Consider the following 14,977-nt stretch of genomic DNA (forward strand, 5'->3'; position numbering starts at 1 on the left):
TTCTGAAACTGAGAGCTTTTTTATTGAACGAATGAATTCAATTATTTGTATGATACCTGATAAAAGTGTGAAGTTTTTGTTTTGTTGGAAATTAATTAGTAATTTGTAATTTATGTTATCTTGTATTTACTACATGAATTGAAGATTGCCAGTCTTGTTACAAAGTCGTCGTTGTATATTTATCTATACTTATATTTCATTTACAGTGACATATTTTTGAGTGTCTACTTCAACTATATAATGTGCACTGAAATATATTAATATATAAAGAGTGAAGTTTTTTAATTTTTCTTCAAGTCTAGGTTTTGACTACTGATTTCAGAAAAGGAACTTTTGCCTTAACCTTGAGTTTTCCTTGTTAATGTATTTATTTGATATAGGGTACATTTCTGCTTCAATGTAATTAGTATGTGTATTTCTCTCCATTACAAAGAAGATTTTCATAAAACATTTGACAATAACAGTGGGTGTAATAAAAGCAACATTATTAACTATTAATATTTTACCTTCAATTTTCTTAATATTTATGTTATAATATAATGTGGATAATGAAAAAGAACCTGAATGGCGTAAAACTCCATGTTTAAGAGACTACAGGGTTTAAAAATATGTTTAAATTTTAATGAAAGTTCAGTAAGATATATTCACTTCATAGTACTGCACAGCATAGTACCTTTAGACAGTCAAGATCTGACAAACTGTTCTCCAGAAGAATGCAAATTAATATAAACACAGATGTTATTTAATAAAATGTAACTTTATTTAGAAAAAAATCATACTTGTACAATTTGAGACGATTTAGTTTTGAGAATATCTAGTAATATCTTATAATATCTTCTTCGTTCTTAATCACTTCATATATACAATTTGGCATGGATTCAACAAGTGTAGTACACTTTTTTTGATTTCTTCATCATAAAACAATACCAATATTAAATGAAGTCCATTTTTTAATAGTTTTTGTGGTGCAATTCAATTTTGAGAGTTGTTTTTGACTATTGTCCAAAGATTTTCAATCTAGTTTAATTGTGGAAAGTTGCCTGGCCGTGCAACTTTGTTTCATTCATTGAGAAATTTTTCCACTTTTTTAGCAGTATGGTGTGATGCCAAATCTTGTTGGAACATTCCATTGCCTTGTAGGAATTTGTTTTGAAGTTGTGTCCCAACCCTTTCCTTTGGAATCTTGAAATAAAAAAGTAATAAAAAAAGACCTTCAAATGTGAAACAACCCAAAAAACACAATTCTGGGGATTTTTAACTGATTGTTGGATATGAGCCAGTGATGTATTTTCATTTGATGATTTTTTAACATATAGAACCGTTTGTCCCTGAACATATAAATATGACTCAGTCTGAAAAATAACATTTTTCTTGTCTTCTTTGGTTTAGTTAGTATGAGCTTCGGCCCATACGAGCTTTTTTTGCACATTGCTTTTCAGCTGGATGATGAGCTTTTTCAGTTGCAAAATGTCGTCTAACATTTGTCATGTGTAAATCTGTTACACTGGCTGCTAATTCTCAATTAAGTCCACAGGAGGTAATTCTTTTTTTTCTCCCCTACTCACCTGGTTTAGATCTGCAGTTAAGCATGACTCAGCTGAGGTGAGTGTCCTTGTAACTCAAACGAGACTTCCTGCCCGCCGGCATAATATCCGGAACGGCAGATCGGCCCGGCGGTTGGATCTTTTACTTTATTTCTGTTCCCCATTTGCCTGCCTCTAATCACCAGAGAAGAGGTTACCCATGCCCGACTATATCGTTCCTGGGCCACCTCCAGGGACCGGGACTTGGTCTGCATATTTTGATTTAATACCCCATCTTGCTTGCCTCAAATTGCTGGCGGAGGGTGAGCCCGGCTATGTCGTTCCCGGGCCCTCCCCAGCGCCCGGGACCGGGACCGGGAGTGTGTTTTTACTCACACTCTATAGTCCTTTTTTTCTGTTACAATGTCCCTTGCCGGTTTTTCAATCATTTTCCATTTCTCTGAGCCTCGGAGCATGAATGATACAGTAGTATCAGAGGAGACGTCCTTCAGCTGTGTCCTCTCCCTGGTTTCCTCCAACCTTGGACATTCAAAGAAAGTATGCTGAGCAGAGTCCAAAAGCCCACAAATACACACAGTTGGCTAACTCTCTTCTTCGGGATTTACTTTAACCAAATTACTATATTACCAAATTATTATATTTACTTAAATAGTCTCCAAATCCTCCATGACCGGAGAGGAGCTGGGAGGTGTAATAGTCCACCTCCCCATGTTCTCATTCCAGCCATGGCCGCAGTTTGCGTATCAAGCGACGCGTCAAGGCGCCTGTCTGTGCAGAGTCCCATATTTCTTGCCATTCTCGGATTAAACGTTGGCCAGCCCCTTCGTTGGAGGACCAGTAGCTGGATCGGTGAGACCTCCGCTAGGACTCCCACTACCGCGGTGGAGACCGTCCGATACGCTGTAGTGATTTTCAAGTTGGCTCTTCATTGGAGTGAGTTTCACTTCCTCACATTTTTCTGGCTATTTAAACGGAAAACCGCGCTAGGACCGCGCCGTCCAACTTCTGCGAGCACCTGGGTCATTTTGGGCTCAAGATACAGTCGTCGTGACCTTAACCATCTGCTCACACGATTTATAGCTTTAGTAGCCGACTTCTCCACTTCATCCTCTGATCGTCCTGAGACCAACATCGCAAGGTCGTCGGCGTATGCGATTAATTTAAGTCCTTCAGCGAATGCCATCCTCAGAACTCCATCACATATAAGGTTCCAAAGGAACCTTATGCTAAGAACATGTTATTGCGGCACTCCCACTCTCATCTGAAATCTAACTTCACCCTCCTCCGTCATCACGAGTAGTCAGAGAGGAAATCTGTTATAGTCGCTCTCAGATATGAACTGATGTTTCTGTCATGCAATTCTTTCATCACCACCACCCAAGGAATGCTATTAAAAGCATTGCGGGTATCCAGGAGGACCATCAAGAGAATCTTTCCCTTGATGGTCCTCCCTTTTCTGGTGCCTACCCTGCTCGTCACTATCCAGTTCACCACTCTACGAAGGGCATCTGCAGTGGATCTGCCCTTTATAAACCTTTATATTGCCTTTTATATTGGGCTGCCGAAAGACCTCCCCCCCCAGTCTCATTTAATTCGGACCAGATTCTTTCAGCGAATATTTTCTCGTATAGTTTGCCCAAAGTGGGTAGAAGACAAATCGGCCGATAAGTCGGGGTATGGTCAGTCGACTTTGATTGAGGAATGAACAGTAGTCTGTCTTCTTTCCACATCTTCGGGATACAGCCCGTACTCAAAGCTTTGTATAGAGCCTCTAGTATCAACCGAGGGTGAATTTTCCGTATGACCTTTGAGAAGTAGGCCCAACAAGCCATCTGGCCCAGGAGTTATCTTAGTGCTGATCCGAGTGATCGCCCAGCGTAGTTCGTGTTTAGAGAATTGTCTTTCCTCGTTATATATGACAGCGGTCCGATTTATTTCTTTCGTCAGGAAAAGGTCCGAGATAGCTTTCCGCATCTGCGCTCTCAATAAGATTGGGAGGGGCGTAGCTTCCACCATTCTCTCCCAGGCTTCGCGCATGGAAGATTTTATAGCCGCACATAATTCCTTTCTTGCTCTTTTGTAGAGGACTTCGGCACCCTCAACTTCACCCGGCGATTATGTCCCACTCTCTGGAGCTTCCTTCAGGCTGAAGGAAGCTCTTAAGCTGTTGAGCTTAAGAGCTGTTGAAGCTCTTAAGGCCTCAACACAATCAATTAATTGTGTTTTTCCATCATATTCCCAATTCCGATATCGAACAAGAACCCCCGGTGATCACTTGTGAAGTCTTCTCCCATAACATTCCAGGTACAGACTCCGGTTCTTAATCTTCCGAGGCAGCCGCAATATCAATCGAAGAACCTGTTCCCCTGCCATTGAATGTCCGTACTCGGTAATTTGAGGATCGCATAGGAGGTATATCTTGATCAAGTTTACTTTTTGTCACTAACAACCGACCCTGTTTATCAGTAATTTAAAGAGAGGATTCCACTGAAGTACTACAGCCAAGAATAGACTAAATCAGAAATCATGTGATTGGGAATGATCTCTTCATCAAGTCTTGTCGATAACTATTTCATCTGTTATAAGATTCTTCTTATTTTTATAAAAAAAAAACAACTTCAAATTTCTCATCATATAAAGCACTCGATCTTCATGTATAAAAATCTTTTATTTCATTTTTTTTCAGAAATATGTATTTTCACGTAACATATATATTCCGAATATGAGCTAAATCGGACCATAAATACAATTTTTCGAAATATCACGACCCCAGTGCTACCAAATAAAATTTAACCAATTTATTTCTGTTTTATTAATTCCCTTTTTAATAAAACTAGTATGATCCCTTTCGAATTTTCCTTTAAATTTTATATTTCAAGTATGCGCTACCTAGCACTATCAACAACTGCTATCTAGCGACGCGATTCGTAAACGGGTAGAGGATCAAAATTTCACATTATCAAATTCAAAAACGTGAAATTACAAAGATTATCGAAAAAACTTGTATTCATTAAGAAAATCTATTTCTGCGATGATATGATGTTTTATTTCATCAAAATTAGTATTACGACTTGATTAATTTAAAACAGTTTTAAAGTGAAAAAAGTTGGGCAGATTTTTCTATACAATGTACTGTCGTTTCTCTAACGAACTACATTTTAACTAACTACATTTTACTTAAAGCAGTAAATTATTTTAACATATATTAGTAAATTTACTTAATTTTAGTGGTTTAAATGTCAAATTTCTATAATTAATATATTTTTTAATAGCAGTTTAATATTTTAGCTAAATTTCTATTGATAATCTAATGATTTTTAAATCTTAGATTGTAACTTCTCGAATGTAAGTTAAGTAGTTTTTTCTGGGGTTGAACGAAAAGTTTCGTTGTTAAATGCGTTTGATTGGGTCTCTGACTCGCCAATAACCGGGAGCTGTGATCATCAAGGCAGCATCCGGGCCCACTCCCGTCGTATATTCCGTGAGATGAAACTCCGGGTGTACAATTTTTGAGTTTGGGGACGGCGTTTAAGGCGCTGTCCCTGGGCATAAATAGAAATTATGTAACCATACGCGTGTTAACAATACGCGTCCGATACGCTGTAATGATTTTCAAATTGGCTCTTCTTTGGAGTGCGTTTCACTTCCTCACATTTTTCTGACTATCGAAAGCGGAAAACCATGCGGGGACTGCACAAAGAACCACCGATGTCGCCGTAGACAGCTACAGCCTCCGAAATTGCTGTCAGCGGTCCCCATGTGCCACCACCCATCAGCCATCCCAGGGAGTTGATTACTTTCTCTGCCTTATCCGAAATTTCCTGAAGTTGATTTTGGTATAATTCTTACTTTTGAAACCATACAAGTAATTATTTCACAAATGGCAAATTTCTACTTGGTGACCGTCTACCAAAACGTTGATCAGTCAAATTCTGCGCCGTCAAACTACTGCAAACATCTGGGTCTTTTTGGGCTCAAGATACAGTCGTCGTGACCTTAACCACACGATTTTACAGCTTTATTAGCCGAGTTCTCCACTTCATCCTCCGATCTTCCAGACACCAACAACGCCAGGTCGTCGGCGTAGGCGATTAATTTAACTCCTTCAGCGAATGCCATCCTCAAAAGAAATCTTCATTAATCTTCATTAAAGAAAAGGTTCCAAAGGAGAGGGCTAATTACAGATTATTGCAGCACACCCCCTCTCATTTGGAATCTAACTTCAACCTCCTCCGTCATCACGAGTAGTTCTCTGTCAAGAGAGAAATCTCTAATAGTCGTTCTCATGAAATTTCTGTCATGAAATTCTTTCATCATCACCTTCCAACGAGTGCTATTAAAAGCATTGCGGGTATCCAGGAGGAGCATCATGGGAATATTTCTGGTCCTCCTGGTGTCAAAGTTGCTCGTATAGGTAACTATAAAAATCTGCATGTATGACCAAGATAGATGTAGACTACAGATCTCCCACCAGTAAATCAATCACGTCAAAACATACATACACAGACAGCCACTTTTAAATATTAATGAAATGTGATTAAACCGTCTATTAATTCATAATCCATTACAATTCATATTTAACGGCACGAATGTATAAGCTTACAAGAGAAAAAATGTTTCAGAAATTTTTATTCGAACGTTACAAAAAAGAACATAATTTTCGCGATGATATGTAGTTTTATTTCATCAAAATTATTATTATGACTTGATTAATTTAAAACAGTTTTAAAGTGAAAAAAGTTGGGCAGATTTTTCTATACAATGTACTGTCGTTTCTCTACCGAACTACATTTTAACTAACTACATTTTACTTAAAGCAGTAATTTATTTTAACATATATTAGTAAATTTACTTAATTTTAGTAGTTTAAATGTCAAATTTCCATAATTAATATATTTTTTAATAGCAGTTTAATATTTTAGCTAAATTTCTATTGATAATCTAATGATTTTTAAATCTTAGATTGTAACTTCTCGAATGTAAGTTAAGTAGTTTTTTCTGGGGTTGAACGAAAAGTTTCGCTGTTAAATGCGTTTGATAGGGTCTCTGACTCGCCAATAACCGGGAGCTGTGATCATCAAGGCAGCATCCGGGACCACGCCTGTCATATATTCCGTGAGATGAAAATCCGGGTGTACAATTTTTGAGTTTGGGGACGACGTTTAGGCGCTGTTCCTGCGCATAACTATAGAAATTATATAACCATAGCATAACTATATTATAATAGCATAATATATAATATGCTATTACAATAAAGCAAAACTATAGAAAAAAATAAAGCAAAACTATTAGTTGTCTAAGCCGGGTAGTCTAAACCGGGTGCTGTGATCATCAAGGCAGCATCCGGGTCCACGCCCGTCGTATATTCCGTGAGATGAAACTCCGGGTGTACAATTTTTGAGTTTGGGGACGGCGTTTAGGCGCTGTCTCTGCGCATAACTATATAAATTATATAACCATGGCATAACTATATTATAATAGCATAATATATAATATGCTATTACAATAAAGCAAAACTATAGAAAAAAAGCAAAACTATTGGTTGTCTAAGCCGGGTAGTCTAAACCGAGTGCTGTGATCATCAAGGCAGCATCCGGGTCCACTTCCGTCGTATATTCCGTGAGATGAAACTCCGGGTGTACAATTTTTGAGTTTGGGGACGGCGTTTAGGTGCAGTCTCTGCGCATAACTATATAAATTATATAACCATGGCATAACTATATTATAATAGCATAATATATAATAAGCTATTACAATAAAGCAAAACTATAGAAAAAAAGCAAAACTATTGGTTGTCTAAGACGGGTAGTCTAAACCGAGTGCTGTGATCATCAAGGCAGCATCCGGGTCCACGCCCGTCGTATATTCCGTGAGATGAAACTCCGGGTGTACAATTTTTGAGGTTGGGGACGGCGTTTAGGTGCTGTCTCTGCGCATAACTATATAAATTATATAACCATGGCATAACTATATTATAATAGCATAATATATAATAAGCTATTACAATAAAGCAAAACTGTAGAAAAAAAGCAAAACTATTGGTTGTCTAAGACGGGTAGTCTAAACCGGGTGCTGTGATCATCAAGGCAGCATCCGGGTCCACGCCCGTCGTATATTCCGTGAGATGAAACTCCGGGTTTACAATTTTTGAGTTTGGGAACGGCGTTTAGGCGCTGTGCCTGCCCATAACTATAGAAATTATATAACAATAGCATAACTATATTATAATAGCATAATATATAATATGCTATTACAATAAAGCAAAACTATTGGTTGTCTAAGCCGGGTAGTCTAAACCGGGTGCTGTGATCATCAAGGCAGCATCCGGGTCCACGCCCGTCGTATATTCCGTGAGATGAAACTCCGGGTTTACAATTTTTGAGTTTGGGAACGGCGTTTAGGCGCTGTCCCTGCGCATAACTATAGAAATTATATAACCATAGCATAACTATATTATAATAGCATAATATATAATATGCTATTACAATAAAGCAAAACTATTGGTTGTCTAAGCCGGGTAGTCTAAACCGGGTGCTGTGATCATCAAGGCAGCATCCGGGTCCACGCCCGTCGTATATTCCGTGAGATGAAACTCCGGGTTTACAATTTTTGAGTTTGGGAACGGCGTTTAGGCGCTGTCCCTGCGCATAACTATAGAAATTATATAACCATAGCATAACTATATTATAATAGCATAATATATAATATGCTATTACAATAAAGCAAAACTATTGGTTGTCTAAGCCGGGTAGTCTAAACCGGGTGCTGTGATCATCAAGGCAGCATCCGGGTCCACGCCCGTCGTATATTCCGTGAGATGAAACTCCGGGTGTACAATTTTTGAATTTGGGGACGGCGTTTAGGCGCTGGCCATGCGCATAACTATAGAAATTATATAACCATAGCATAACTATATTATAATAGCATAATATATAATATGCTATTACAATTAAGCAAAAGTATAGAAAAAAATAAAGCAAAACTATTGGTTGTCTAAGCCGGGTAGTCTAAACCGGGTGCTGTGATCATCAAGGCAGCATCCGGGTCCACGCCCGTCGTATATACCGTGAGATGAAACTCCGGGTGTACAATTTTTGAATTTGGGGACGGCGTTTAGGCGCTGGCCATGCGCATAACTATAGAAATTATATAACCATAGCATAACTATATTATAATAGCATAATATATAATATGCTATTACAATTAAGCAAAAGTATAGAAAAAAATAAAGCAAAACTATTGGTTGTCTAAGCCGGGTAGTCTAAACCGGGTGCTGTGATCATCAAGGCAGCATCCGGGTCCACGCCCGTCGTATATTCCGTGAGATGAAACTCCGGGTGTACAATTTTTGAATTTGGGGACGTCGTTTAGGCGCTAGCCATGCGCATAACTATAGAAATTATATAACCATAGCATAACTATATTATAATAGCATAATATATAATATGCTATTACAATTAAGCAAAAGTATAGAAAAAAATAAAGCAAAACTATTGGTTGTCTAAGCCGGGTAGTCTAAACCGGGTGCTGTGATCATCAAGGCAGCATCCGGGTCCACGCCCGTCGTATATTCCGTGAGATGAAACTCCGGGTGTACAATTTTTGAGTTTGGGGACGGCGTTTAGGCGCTGTCCATGCGCATAACTATAGAAATTATATAACCATAGCATAACTATATTATAATAGCATAATATATAATATGCTATTACAATTAAGCAAAAGTATAGAAAAAAATAAAGCAAAACTATTGGTTGTCTAAGCCGGGTAGTCTAAACCGGGTGCTGTGATCATCAAGGCAGCATCCGGGTCCACGCCCGTCGTATATACCGTGAGATGAAACTCCGGGTGTACAATTTTGAATTTGGGGACGGCGTTTAGGCGCTGTCCATGCGCATAACTATAGAAATTATATAACCATAGCATAACTATATTATAATAGCATAATATATAATATGCTATTAAAATTAAGCAAAAGTATAGAAAAAAATAAAGCAAAACTATTGGTTGTCTAAGCCGGGTAGTCTAAACCGGGTGCTGTGATCATCAAGGCAGCATCCGGGTCCACGCCCGTCGTATATACCGTGAGATGAAACTCCGGGTGTACAATTTTTGAGTTTGGGGACGGCGTTTAGGCGCTGTCCCTGCGCATAACTATAGAAATTATATAACCATAGCATAACTATATTATAATAGCACAAAATATAATATTATATTACAATAAAGCAAAACTATAGAAAAAAAGCAAAACTATTATTGGTTGTCTAAGCCGGGCAGTCTAAACCGGGTGCTGTGATCATCAAGGCAGCATCCGGGTCCACGCCCGTCGTATATTCCGTGAGATGAAACTCCGGGTGTACAATTTTTGAGTTTGGGGACAGCGTTTAGGCGCTGTCCATGCGCATAACTATAGAAATTATATAACCATAGCATAACTATATTATAATAGCATAATATATAATATGCTATTACAATAAAGCAAAACTATAGAAAAAAATAAAGCAAAACTATTGGTTGTCTAAGCCGGGTAGTCTAAACCGGGTGCTGTGATCATCAAGGCAGCATCCGGGTCCACGCCCGTCGTATATTCCGTGAGATGAAACTCCGGGTGTACAATTTTTGAGTTTGGGGACGGCGTTTAGGGGCTGTCCCTGCGCATAAATATAGAAATTATATAACCATAGCATAACTATATTATAATAGCATAATATATAATATGCTATTACAATAATTACCTCCTCTATGAATCATGAGACCTTGCCGTTGGTGAGGGGGCTTGAGTGCTAAGGAATGATTCCTGAAAGAGGGCAGCAGCTCTTTCAGTAGTTGTTAGGGGCGTGAGTCACAATGACTTAAATGTCACAATGTCCTCTGAGTACTGCGCAGCTGAAAGCAATGGAAAACTACAGCTGCTTTTTTTCCAAGAAAATGTGGCTGTGCATTTTCACATAGCATTAATTGAGGCGCCTTCCTTGGTAAAATATTCCGGAGGTAAAATAGTCCCCCGTTCGGATCTCCGGGTGGGGACTACTAAGGAAGGGGTCACCAGAAAATTAAAAAATAACATTCTACGAGTCGGAGCGTGGAATGTTAGAAGCTTAAAAAAAGGTTGGTAGGCTAGAAAATTTAAAAAGGGAAATGGATAGGGTGAATGTGGATATAGTAGGAATTAGTGAGGTTAGGTGGGAAGAGGAAGGTGACTTTTGGTCAGGTGATTTTAGAGTAATTAACTCAGCGTCAAATAATGAGCAGGCAGGAGTAGGTTTCGTGATGAACAAGAAGATAGGGAGGAGAGTGGAGTATTTCAAAATGCATAGCGATAGAATCATTGTAATAAGGATAAAATCAAAACCTAAACCGACAACGATTGTTAACGTTTATATGCCTACAAGCGCCCATGATGATGATGAGGTAGTGTGTGTATACCAAGAGATTGATGAAGTAATTAAACACGTAAAAGGAGATGAAAATTTAATAATAGTTGGAGATTGGAATGCAAGCATTGGAAAAGGCAAGGAAGGAAATATAGTGGGTGAATACGGGCTGGGCAGAAAGAATGAAAGAGGGGACCGACTTATAGAGTTTTGCACGAAGTATAATTTAGTAATTGCCAACACCCAATTTAAAAATCATAATAGAAGAATATACACTTCGAAAAAGCCAGGCGATACTGCAAGGTATCAGATAGATTATATCATGGTTAAGCAAAGATTTAGAAATCAACTCGTTGACTGCAAAACTTACCCTGGAGCAGACATTGATAGCGACCACAATTTGGTGATAATGAAATGTAGATTGGGGTTTAAAAACCTGAAGAAAAGTTGTCGGATGAATCGGTGGAATTTAGAGAAGCTTGAGGAAGAGGAGGTAAAGAAGATTTTTGAGGAGGACATCGCAAGAGGTCTGAGTAAAAAAGATAAGGTAGAAAATGTAGAAGAAGAATGGGAGAATGTTAAAAAGGAAATTCTTAAATCAGCAGAAGCAAACTTAGGCAGAATAAAGAGAACTGGTAGAAAACCTTGGGTTTCAGACGATATATTGCAGCTGATTGATGAACGTAGAAAATATAAGAATGCTAATGATGAAGAAAGTAAAAGGAACTATCGGCAATTAAGAAATGCTATAAATAGGAAGTGCAAACTGGCGAAAGAAGAGTGGATTAAAGAAAAGTGTTCAGAAGTGGAAAGAGAAATGAACATTGGTAAAATAGACGGAGAATACAGGAAAGTTAAGGAAAATTTTGGGGTACATAAATTAAAATCTAATAATGTGTTAAACAAAGATGGTACACCAATATATAATACGAAAGGTAAAGTCGACAGATGGGTGGAATATATTGAAGAGTTATACGGAGGAAATGAATTAGAAAATGTTTTTATAGAGGAAGAAGAGGAAGTTGAGGAGGATGAAATGGGAGAAACAATACTGAGATCTGAATTTAAGAGAGCATTAAAAGATTTAAATGGCAGAAAGGCTCCTGGAATAGACGGAATACCTATAGAATTACTGCGCAGTGCAGGTGAGGAAGCGATTGATAGATTATACAAACTGGTGTGTAATATTTATGAAAAAGGGGAATTTCGTCAGACTTCAAAAAAAGTGTTATAGTTATGATACCAAAGAAAGCAGGGGCAGATAAATGTGAAGAATATAGAACAATTAGTTTAACTAGTCATGCATCAAAAATCTTAACTTGAATTTTATACAGAAGAATTGAGAGGAGAGTGGAAGAAGTGTTAGGAGAAGACCAATTTGGTTTCAGGAAAAGTATAGGGACAAGGGAAGCAATTTTAGGCCTCAGATTAATAGTAGAAGAAAGATTAAAGAAAAACAAACCAACATACTTGGCGTTTATAGACCTAGAAAAGGCTTTCGATAACGTAGATTGGAATAAAATGTTCAGCATTTTAAAAAAATTAGGGTTCAAATACAGAGATAGAAGAACAATTGCTAACATGTACAGGAACCAAACAGCAACAATAACAATTGAAGAACATAAGAAAGAAGCCCTAAAGAGTCCGACAAGGACGTTCCCTATCTCCGTTACTTTTTAATCTTTACATGGAACTAGCAGTTAATGATGTTAAAGAACAATTTAGATTCGGAGTAACAGTACAAGGTGAAAAGATAAAGATGCTACGATTTGCTGATTATATAGTAATTCTATTTTTTTTTTTTTTTTTTTTTTTTTTTTTTTTTTTTTTTTTTTTTAAGGGCGAAAAACGGTTGAACGTTATCATCGCCCGGAAAATAAATAAATAGATAAAAAAATAAATAAATAAAAATAATTTTAGGTTTTTAGATAAAATTAAAACTTAAAACTACTATCACAGAAACAAAATCCGGAATGGGTGTAAAAGGCCCATTCTCGGATAACAAAAACACTAATATGTAACTTAAAACTCTGTTAAAAACTATCACATTAAAAATAAATAAAACTTAAAACTATGTTAAAAACTATCACATTAAAAATAAATAAAACTTAAAACTAAAAAAGGAGATAAAACTTAAAACTAATATCACAAAAATCTTATAACTAATATCACAGACGAATTTAAAAAACATACAAAAAAATCCGATAGGGAGTGTAAAAGGCTCCCTACTCGGATAACAAAAACAATACATAGGACAATACATACAATTACGAAAGAACACATACTTATTAAATTTTTTGCATTAACCCTATACTATGTAAAAATATAAACATCCGGTTTAAAACCTCCTTATCGTCACGCAAGATACCACGGATGTTACCAGGTAATTTAAATTTACGACGCAATGCCGCATAACATATGCAGTCCACGAGTATGTGGCGCACAGTCATGCGGCAGTTGCATCTTGCGCATAGAGGTGGTTGTCCTCTTGTAAACAGGTACTCATGTGTGGCTCTCGTGTGTCCTATCCGCAATCGACAGAGAACTACTTCCTCACGCCGGGGTTTTCTGTATGAGGAGTTCCATGGTAACACAGAATCTTTAATCTGACGGAGTTTATTATCGACAGTAGCTGTCCAATCACCTTGCCACCTTGTTCTTAATAATTGTTTTACATAGTTAATGAAATCAGAAGTAGCAACTCGGGTGGTGAAAGGAGGCTGGTTACATGCTTCTTTGGCAGCGGAATCTGCATGTTCATTACCTGGAATCCCTACGTGGCTAGGGACCCAGCAAAAACTTAATTCTGTGTTGCGATTATTCAACTCAGCGATTGCGTTGTAAATTTCAATGACGATAGGATGTTTGGAATAAAAGTTCATTAAGGCTTGGAGAGCACTACACGAGTCACTGCAAATAAGAATTTTTCTATATTTAGGGTTAATGATGTTAAGAGCCTTATTTATAGCATATAGTTCAGCGGTAAACACACTCGTAATACTGGGGAGACCAAACATATAAGTTCTCTCATTGACAACAAAAGCACACCCAACCGTATCGTTTTGTTTCGATCCATCAGTGTATACAACCGCGTCTGGTTTCGTCTTGGAGAGAACACACTGAAACATCTGCTGAAAGACGATAGATGGTGTTGATTGTTTATTACATGTAGTCAGGTCAAAATTAAAATTTATAAGGCTTATTCTCCATGGAGGATATGAGCAAGGGTACATAGGAAAGAATGACGGTGTGTCAACATTTATATGCTGCAGCAGACGCCAGGTACGGACACCTACAGGTGCAGTACGACGTGGATGATCCTCATACTTTCCTAGATTAGGATTTTTAAAGACTGACTCAAGAGCCGGGTGATTTGGCTGTCCTCTGAGACGAGCAAAATACGATAATAAAAGCTGGTCTCGTCTATCCCAAAGTGATGGTTCACCACAGTCTACAAGTAAGCTTGCGACAGGACTTGATCTAAACGCGCCTGTGGCAAGCCGAAGGAAAGCATGATGTACACTATCCAGCATTTTAAGCACGGTTTGACGAGCTGATGAGTAGGCCACACAACCGTAATTTAAACGGGAGCGAACAAAGGAATAGTAAAAACGTATCATACATGATCTATCGGCTCCCCAGTTGGTGTTAGTAAGGACTCGCATCATATCTAAAATTTTGGAACATTTTGTTTTCAATTCTTTTAAATGTTTGACCCAAGTAAGACGACTATCAAAAATTAAACCTAAAAACTTAACGTAATTAGAGATAGTAATAGTCTCACCGTTCAGAAAAATTTGCGGAATAGAAGGGTTTCGTAGCCGAGAAAAAACTACACATTTTGTTTTTTCGGATGAAAATGTGAAACCAGTAATCCTGGACCAAGCTTCAAGGTGATATATAGTGTTCTGCAGTAGTCTCTCTGCTGTAGGTGCCGAACGGCTTGCAATGTAGATAGCAAAGTCGTCAGCAAATAGAGAGCATGAGACAGGAGCCTGAACACATTTGGTAATATCATTTATGGCTACAGAAAATAAGGTGGCACTTAATACACTACCTTGG

This window comes from Lycorma delicatula, chromosome 7 (assembly GCF_047948215.1).
Source record: "Lycorma delicatula isolate Av1 chromosome 7, ASM4794821v1, whole genome shotgun sequence".
NCBI lineage: Eukaryota > Metazoa > Arthropoda > Insecta > Hemiptera > Fulgoridae > Lycorma > Lycorma delicatula.